Source organism: Durio zibethinus, chromosome 8 (genome assembly GCF_047325235.1).
Source record: "Durio zibethinus cultivar Kanyao isolate XHJ-2024 chromosome 8, ASM4732523v1, whole genome shotgun sequence".
Taxonomy (NCBI): domain Eukaryota; kingdom Viridiplantae; phylum Streptophyta; class Magnoliopsida; order Malvales; family Malvaceae; genus Durio; species Durio zibethinus.
In genome coordinates, this window is record NC_143169.1 from 6677501 (window position 1) to 6687500 (window position 10000).

General features: G+C 48.9%; 1 non-coding gene across 1 annotated transcript in view; it reads left to right on the plus strand.

Moving 5' to 3' along the window:
* LOC149517390 (25S ribosomal RNA) overlaps window positions 1-529 on the plus strand; it is a 3387-nt gene extending 2858 nt beyond the window's left edge. Inside the window, exon 1 of the ribosomal RNA XR_016344396.1 lies at window positions 1-529. This exon is cut by the window's left edge and continues 2858 nt beyond it. This is a non-coding gene — a ribosomal RNA (25S ribosomal RNA).
* Window positions 530-10000: the final 9471 nt, after the last annotated feature.

Consider the following 10000-nt stretch of genomic DNA (forward strand, 5'->3'; position numbering starts at 1 on the left):
TTTTGATCCTTCGATGTCGGCTCTTCCTATCATTGTGAAGCAGAATTCACCAAGTGTTGGATTGTTCACCCACCAATAGGGAACGTGAGCTGGGTTTACACCATCATGAGATAGGTTAGTTTTACCCTACTGATGGTGGCGTCACGATAGTAATTCAACCCAGTATGAGAGGAACCGTTGATTCACACAATTGGTCATCACGCTTGGTTGAAAAGCCAGTGGCGTGAAGCTACCGTGTGTTGGATTATGATTGAACGCCTCTAAGTCAAAATCCAGGCTAGAAGTGACGCGCGCGCCCGTCGCCCGATTGTTGACCCGTAGTAGGGGCCCATGGCCCCTAAGGGCATATGTCATAGGTGCAGCCCCCGTGGTGGATGAGCTGCGCGACCTCCTTGAAGCTCAATTCCCATCGAGCGGCAGGTAGAATCCTTTGCAAATGACTTAAATACGTGACGGGGTATTGTAAGTGGCAGAGAGGCCTTGCTGCCACGATCCACTTCGATTCAGCCCTTTTGTCACTTCGATTCATCCCTTCCACCGCCGACCTTCCTTCTTTTCACACCACCCCCTTCCGGGGTTAGACGTGACCTGAGGCCCCCCATCCCTCGGTCTCGATCGAGAACGAACTTCGCTCACCCCGATCGGCCCTCAAAATTTTGTTTTGGCACCAAACCGATCGCTGGGGGCAGGATGCGCTAGCCAACCAAGGGTCCCGCTGCTGGTCCCCCTCGATTGTTGCCCCAAATGCCGTCAATAGCCTCTAGCCCTTGGTTGGTCGAGATCGGGAATACACTACGTATGCCTAAGTCAACCCATGAAACAAACGAGCAGACGCTCAGTCGATCGAAGAGCCAGACTGCGCAAGTCGAGGATCGACCCAATCCCCCTTTACATGTTGTCGATCCCACTGTGGATCCCTCGATCTGGTTGGGGGTTATGCCGGGAATGAACTCCGTATGCCTAAGTCAACCCATGAAACGAGCGTGCGGGCACTCAACCGGCCAGAGAGGCAGGATGCACAAGTCGAGGATCTATCCGATCCTCCTCTGCGTGCTGCTGTCGATCCTCCTCTACATACTATCGATCCCGCTGTCGGTCCTGCTACCACAACCCTCGATCTGACTGGGGCTTAGACATGGAATGAACTCCGTATGCCTAAGCCAACCTATGAAACGAGCGTGCGAGCTCTCAGTCGGTCGGAGAGGTAGAATGCACAAGTCGAGGATCGACCCGATCCCCCCTACGCACTATCGATCCTGCTACTGTTCCTGCTACAACCCTTGGTCCGATCTGTATGCTTAGACTGGGAATGAACTCTGTATGCCTAAGTCAACCCACGAAACGAGCGTGCAGGTGCTCAGCCAGCCAGAGAGGCAGAATGTGCAAGCTGGGGATTGGCCCGGCCCCCCCTACATGCTGTCGATCTCGTTGTGGGTCCTACTGTTGCAACCCTCAGTCTGGTTTGATCTTAGACTGGAAATGAACTCTGTATGCCTAAGTCAACTTATGACACGAGCAGGCGGGCACTACGTCGGCTAGAGAGGCGGGATGCGCAAGGCATGGATCGATCGGGTGGTAGGTGGGTTTAGGCACATCTTCATATTTCTACCATGCCAATGCCATTTTTATGGCTTGTAAATTCATACAATGGTGCCCTAAGCCTTCATGTGAAGTTTCGTGGCAAGATGCCTCGTTTTCTATTTTTCACGATTTTTAAAACTTTTTACGGTTTGGGATTTTTTAAAATTTTTTTAGAAAGAGTTTGGCCCCAAATTTTGTAGACGTGATCCTTGTATTTTTTTTGGCATGCACAAAAAATTTCAGCTAAAAACTCGAAGTGGAGAAGATTTTGTGACCATTTGAAAAAAGTGTCCCCATTTCAGACACTTGAATGGCTACTAGCAGCAAACATATAAAATCTCAAATGCTCTTTAAGGGGGTGTGAGTTCTCAAGGTTTGATGAGGGATAGAGGGCCAATATAAGGGCCAAGTACCATCACCCATCGCACATCATGTGCGTACACCCCCCGGCCCCCCAATTGTCGGAACCCCCAATGCCTCCGGTCAGGTTCTCTGGTGATGCTCCGACGATGGTGCCCAAGCCTAGTGTCTTGGACTAAGCTTTCTCTCAACAAGCAATAGACTGTGCGGCACTTGAATGGGCACTCCCAACCAAGTCAGCCTTCAATAGATCGATATCTGAACAAATAACCATAAGCCATGGTTAGTCCCAAGCATTCACAATAAGACACAATATATCGAGATCAATCTCAAGCACACACACAAAAAGGCATATTTGCATCGAGAAAAAGAAAAACACATCGAGGCAACAATCAGGACATTCAATCGGGGTGAGTTTTATTATAAACGGGAATCATACATCGAGACCTCCCACCATCACTAGGGCCAGGGGTAGCCCTTGGTAGGTGGCCTAAGCTCGCATAGCAACCGGTGTGGTAGCCCAACACTACGCTGCTGACTCACCCCCCTAAAGAGCCTTAGAGATTTTAGAGCTATGCTACTAGTAACCATTACAATGTTTGAAATGGGGACACTTTTCCTAGCACAAGGGATCTACCCGCCATGGCCCTATATATGGGTGGCTCATGGCAACCTAAGTCCTGGTCATGGCCCTATACAAGGTTGGCTCATGACATCCTCCCCCCACCTATTCTATCGATGTCCTCGTCGACTTGCTAGCTTGAAATTCTTTGATCTTCCTTTGAAATCTCTGGAGGTCATGTTCTCTCTCCCAACTGGTTTCTTCTAGTCCTAATCCCTCCCACCTCACTAAGTACTCTCGAACTAGTCTTCGAGATATCTTGGTTTCCCAGTCAGCTAAGATCTCTTCAACTCAATGCTCTGAGGGTGGCTTCATGGTGATGGTGGCTCTGGTTGGCTCCCTTCGGCTAGCATCTGTAGGATCTACATGGAAAGGTTTCAGGTTGCTCACATGAAACACTGGGTGCACCTTCATCCACTTTGGTGGGTCGATTTTGTAAGAAGCATTCCCCACCTTGGAAAAGACCCTTACTGGACCTTCATATTTGTGCACCAGTCTATGATCTCTCTTTCTCAAGAACCTGGTTTGTTCAGGAACTAGTCAGACAAGAACCAAATCACCAACTTGAAAATGTTGAGCTCTACGACCCTTGTCTGCCCATTTCTTCATCCTCTTTGATGCTTTCTCCAGGTAGGCTTGCACAATCTCTGTGTTTTTCTTTCACTCTTTGCTGAGATTGAAGGCTCTCGGATTTTTTCCTCCATATTGTTCCAAGGAAGTGTGGGGTAGCCTTGGTAATTGTCTGGTGACCACCTCAAATGGGCTCTTATTGGTGGAAGAGCTTTTGTTGGAATTAAAACAGAGTTGAGCCACGTCCAATAATGAAGGCCAGTCTTTCTGATTAGCTTGAATGAAATGCGTCAAGTATTCCTCTAATAATCTGTTGAACCATTCCATTTGACCATCGGTTTGAGGGTGATAGCTTGAGGAGATGTTGAGTTGGGACCCCAATATCTTGAAAAGTTCTCTCCAGAAGGACCCCGTGAATCTCGGATCTCGATCGCTAATAATGTTTTGAGGGAGGCCCCAGTATTTCACCACATGTTTGAACAATAGTCGAGCTATGTCTTCCGCAGTGCAATACTTGTGAGAGGGAATGAATGTGGCATACTTAGAGAACCGATCAATCACCACCAAAATATCTCCAAGGTCACCAACCTTGGGTAGGCTCAAAATGAAATCGAGGGAGATGCTTTCCCACGGTCTGGTGGGTACTGATAGTGGTTCAAGCATGCCTGCAAGTTTTCTCCTTTCAATTTTGTCTTGTTGGCAAATGAGGCAAGTCTTCATATAGTCCATCACATCTTGTCGCATGTGAGGCCAATAGTATCCCTGTTTCAATAACGCCAAAGTGTGTTGCCAACCCAGGTGTCCCTTCCATGGTGTGTCATCACATTCCCTCATTAGCATCTGTCTCAGACCTTCTGCTCTTGGCACAAACACTCGAGGCCCCTTGGTCCATAAGACCCCATTTTCTTGCCAGAAGTACTTGGACTTCCCTTCTTCCACTAACTTCAAGATGGCACAAGCTTGCGGGTCCTTCCCTAAGTGATCTCCAATCAACTTGTGAATGTCTGTAGCGGCTCTACTAGCCGCCATTGGGGCAATTCTTCTAAGGGCAGCTAAATCTGCTCGCCTACTCAATGCATCAGCCACTTGATTGGTCTTTCCAGCAGTGTGCTCAAAATAAAAGTCGAATTCCTCTAAAAATTCCTACCACCTAGCTTGTTTTGTCGTAAGCCTTGGTTGGGTGAGAAAATGGCTAACGGCCGTATTGTCTGTCTTCACAACAAAGTGTGAACCTAATAAGTAATGTCGTCGAGCCCTCAAGCAGTGAACCACCACCATGAGTTCTTTTTCCTGGGCCGTATATTTCTTTTCAGCTTTACTTAGCTTCTTACTTTCAAATGCTACCAGGTGATGTTGTTGCAAAAGCACTCTTCTAATAGAAAATCAGATGCATTAGTCTGAACTTCGATGGGCTTTTCAATATTAGGGAGAGCTAAGATGGGATCTTTCATAATAGCATCCTTCAATCCCTCAAAGGCCTCTTAGCACTCATTCGTCCAACACCATTTACGCTCCTTTTTCAATAGCTCCGTGAGGGCTGTGGTCTTGCGGGAATACCCTTTCACAAACCTTCTATAATAATTGGCTAGTCCCAAAAATGAGCAAAGTTCACTAACGTTCTTCGGTGTTGTCCACTCCTTGATGGCCCTAACCTTTTCCATGTCCATTCGAATGTGGCCACGTTCAACAATGTGATCGAGAAAATGGATTTCGATCTGAGCAAATGCACACTTCTCCCTTTTTACGTATAATTAGTGGTCCTGTAATCTTTGAAGTACCTGGCGCAGGTGCTCTTGATGTTCTTCCAAGGTGAAGCTATATACCACTATATCATCTAAATAGATGACTACAAATTTGTCTAGGTAGTCATGGAACACCTGATTCATCAACGTACAAAATGTGGCAGGAGCATTGGTCAGTCCAAAGGGCATAACAAGAAATTCAAATGCACCATACCGTGTCACACAAGTGGTCTTTGGCTCATCTCCCTCAACGATTTTAACCTGATGGTAGCTAGATCTCAGGTCCAATTTGTAGAAGTACTTGGCCTGGCTCAATTGATCAAACAAGTCTGCTGTAAGGGGAATGGGATATTTGTTTCTTACGGTGACTTTGTTCAAGGCCCTGTAGTCAACACATAATCGCAAACTTCCATCATGCTTCTTTTGAAATAGCACTGGCACTCCGAAAGGAGCCTTTGATGGTCTGATGAACCCGACTTGTAGCAGCTCATCTAACTGCTTTCTTAGTTAGGCCAACTCTGGTGGGGCCACGCGATAGGGAGCTCTAGCAGGGGGTTTTGCTCCTGGGAGGAGCTCAATTTCATGGTCCACTACTCGTCGAGGGGGTAGAACCTTAGGCAACATCTCTGGCATCACCTCTTTGAATTCTTCCAACACTTTTTCCACACCATCAGGTATTGGTTCTACTTTCGACCCTTCTTTGTAGATCGGCACCTCCACAAAGGAGGGTTCTCCTCTCTTTACTCTTTTCTTGAACTGCAAAGTAGAAATCATTTTCTTTCCACTCTTTGGTAAGATGTTGGCTGGCACTACACATGGGTGTTCCCCTAAGAACAACAAGCAGCTAGCGACGGGGATAGGGATGACCTGAGCCAACATCATGCAGTCCAAATCGAGAACAACATCAAAGTCATCCATGCGAGAAACTGTAAAGTCTACCTTTCCTTCCCATGGCCCTAATTGGGTTGTCACACTCTTGAAACTTCCACTGATCGCAAAGGCTGGTGAATTGACTGCCTTCATTCATCCACAGTCTTTACTAATCTGAAGACCACACCTTTTTGCTTCTTCTAGTGTGATGAAAGTGTCGGTTGCACCCGTATCCACCATGGCCTTGGTGGCTTTCTCATTGATCATCAAGTTCACATACATCAAGCCTCTACTCTGCTCTTTCTTTATATGTTCAATTGGGTACGGAGGGCATTGAAGAACCTTATTGAACACATCCTAGCTGGCTCTAATTCAGCTTCTTCAATGCTCTCTGGTGCTTTTGCGGACTCTTGAGATGAGGTCCTTAAGGCATTAAGGGCTCCCCTATGCGGGCATTCAGCCACCCAATGCGGCCCCTTGCAAAGAAAGCAAGCTGACGGTTGCCTAGGCTTGAAAATCCCTGCGTTGCTTGTCTTGGGTTGGGTGCTATCTCGACCAAAAGACCTCCTGTCTGATCCCCCACTAAAGGGCCGGTCCAACCTAGTCATCTTTCCCCCACTCCCAAAGTTAAAGCTACTGCCAGCTGATGGAGGATTTTTCCATTTTGAGGAGCCATCATTGTAATCGTGAAGATGTTCAGCTGCAGCCATGGCCGTGGCCACGTCTTGCACTTTTTGCCTTTGTACTTCTGTCCTCGCCCAAGGCTTGAGGCCCTCAAAAAAATAGAACATCTTATCCTTTTCAGACATGTCCTGAATATCCAACATTAGGGTAAAAAAGCTCCTTACAAACTCTCGCGCCATTCCTGTTTGCACCAACTCTCGAAGTCTCCTTCGAGCCATATACTCCATATTCTCAGGAAAGAACTGGTTTTTCAATTCTCGCTTCAGATTCGTCCAAGTCTTAATCGGGCACTCGTCATCGACAAACTTGGAGTGCCACTACAGCTTGACATCCCTTACGAGGTACATCGATGCCATTGTCACCTTGTCTTCCCCTGAATCTGTGTGTACAGCTCGAAAGTATTGCTCCATGTCAAACAAGAAATTTTCAAGTTCCTTAGCATCCCTTGCCCCCTCATAGCATTAAGGCTTCGGCATCTTAGGCCTTTTTCCCCTTTCCATCGAGCTCGAACCCGATCTGGCCACAACCATTTGTAGAATGCTCACCTGTGCTCTAAGCTCCTCAAACTCCTTTTGAAGAATGTTCAAGGCGTCTCTAGCCTCTTCGCTCACGTTGTAGAGAGTATCAGACAACTCCCGCTGGGTTGTCTCGATCTCCCTCACTCGACTTTAGTCACCATATAAATTTTCAATACAGCCACTGCGGCCTCAAGTTTCTCAATTCTCTGTTGATGATTCGGTCCACCACTTGTGGCCAGCTCATCCATTTTTCTAGCACTTCTCAACCTGGCTCTGATACCACGTGTCACAGACTAAGCTTTCTCTCAACAAGTAATAGACCGTGCGGCACTTGAATGGGTGCTCCCAACCAAGTCAGCCTTGAATAGATCGATATCTGAACAAATAACCATAAGCCATGGTTAGTCCCAAGCATTCACAATAAGACACAATATATCGAGATCAATCTCAAGCACACACACAAGAAGGCATATTCGCATCGAGAAAAAGAAAAACACATCGAGGCAACAATCGAGACATTCAATTGGGGTGAGTTTTATTATAAACGAGAATCATACATCGGGACCTCCCACCATCACTAGGGCCAGGGGGCAGCCCTTGGTGGGTGGGCTAAGCTCGCATAGCAACCAGTGAGATAGCCCAACACTACGCTGTCGGGTCACCCCCCTAAAAGAGCCTTAGAGATTTTAGAGCTATGCTACCAATAACCATTACAATGTTTGAAATGGGGACACTGTTCCTAGCACAAGGGATCTACTCGACCATGGCCCTATACATGGGTGGCTCATGGTAACCTAAGTCTTGGTCATGGCCCTATACAAGGTTGGCTCATGACATCTAGCATGTGCACCGCGGCTCAAAATTGAACTTTGACCAAGGCCTCGACCATCAATGGCATATAATGGCGCATGGAGATGGCACATGCATCGACCATCATCGACACCGGCTACCTTTTGGCACAGGCACTTACCTCGACCGCCATCGGCACAAGCTGGGCCCTGGTGCGGACGGTTACCTCGATCACCATCGGCACATGTTGGCTCTTGGTGTGGGTGGTTGCCTTGACCACCATTGGTACAAGCTGGCCCTTGGTGCGGGCGGTTGCCTTGACCACCATCGGCATAAGATGGCCCCTAGTATGAGCAGTTGCATCGAACACCATCGGCACATGCTGGGCCGTGGTGTGGGCGGTTACCTCGACCACCATCGAAACATGTCGCGCCTTGGTGCGGGCGGTGGCCTTGAACACCATCGGCACTAACTGACCCTTGGTGCGGGCAGTTACCTCGACCACCATCGATACAAGATGGCCTCTGGTGTGGGCGGTTACGTCAAATACCATCAGCACATGTTGGGCCTTAGTACGGGCTGTTGCCTCGACCACTATCGGTAAAAGATGGCCACTAGTGCGGGCGGTTGCCTCGATCACCATCGACACTAGCCGGCCCTTGGTGCGAATGTCACAGGCTTGGACCTTAGACTCAGAATCTGTGCGGCCTTAGGCTTGGAATCTCCTCTTTGGTGCCTAAGTCAATCTAAAACACAAGCATGTAGCCACTAGAACAATGGGAAGGGCTGATTACGCAAGTTAAAGAGAAACAAGATAACAAGGCAGAATGCTAGAATATGCTGTATATTCACTGAAACAGAAGTGTTTGATGGTGTACAAATGAGGGTGGAGCAACCCTCTATTTATAGTTGAGGCTCTAGCTTACACTTAATGGCAATATCCCTAGAATAAAGGCTAAAATCATGGGATTATATAGATTACAATCAATCAGGATTATAACTCCTAATTTCTAAGGTCAACCAAATCTGCTTGCTGATCCTACATGCTTCCAGAAGCTTCCCTTGCTTGTCCAGCACCTTGGGCCCTTCTAGATGTGGTGCGAGTAGCTTGTATGCCAGGCCTTGGCCTCACAGGTTGGCCTGTAAGTTGGGCGGGTGTTCTGACCTCGTCTTCTAGGCCTTGCGTGCAAATACCCCCCAGTGCGCCTGGTCTGCAGGCCTCAACTTCTGGCTCACCTACTGGTGTGCTTGAGTTCCTGGTGCGTCTGCCCAGAGTGTGACATTCTCCCTCACCTGATTATGAAATGCCCTCGTTGTGTCTTCTACATGGTACTGCCTGATCTGGTCTTCGAACTACCATAAGTCCTTGGTGCAGGCGGTTGCCTCGAACGCCATCGGCACGTGCTAGGCCTTAGTGCAGGCAATTACCTCGAGCACCATCAGCATAAGTTGGCCCTTGGTGCGGGCTCTTACCTCGACCACCATCGGTAGAAAATGGCTCATGGTACAAGCGGTTGCATCGAACACCATCGGCACATGCTGGCCCCTGGTACGGGTGGTTGCCTCGAACACCATCGGGATGTGCTAGGCCTTGGTACGAGCGGTTGCCTCGACCACCATCGATAAAAGATGGCCTTTGGTGTGGGTGGTTGCCTCGACCACCATCGGCATAAGCTGGCCCTTGGTGCAGGCTCTTGCCTCGACCACTATCGATAGAAGATGGCCCCTGGTGTGGGCAGTTGTGTCAAACACCATTGGCAAATGCTGGCCCCCGGTGTGGACGGTTGTCGTGAACACCATTGGCACGTGTTGGGCCTTAGCGCGGGCGATTGCCTTGACCACCATCGGTAGAAAATGGCCCTTGGTGCAGGCGGTTGCCTCAAGCACCAGTGGCACAAGCTGGTCCTTGGTGCGGGCGGTTGCCTCAAACACCATCGACACGTGCTGGGCTTTGGTGTAGGCGGTTGCCTCGACCGCCATCGATACAAACCGACCCTTGGTGTGGGCTCTTACCTCGACCACCATCGGCAAAAGATGGCCCTTGGTGCGGGCGGTTGCATTGAACACCATTGGCACATGCCGGGCCTTGGTGCAGGTAGTTGCCTTGAACACCATCGGCACATGCCAGGCCTTGGTGTGGGCACATGCCTCGAGCTAGTGAGGGCGGTTGCCTCGACCACCATCGGCACACACTGGCCCTTAGTGCGGGCAGTCACATCGACCACCATTGGCACACGTTGGCCCTTGGTGCGGGCAGTCGCATT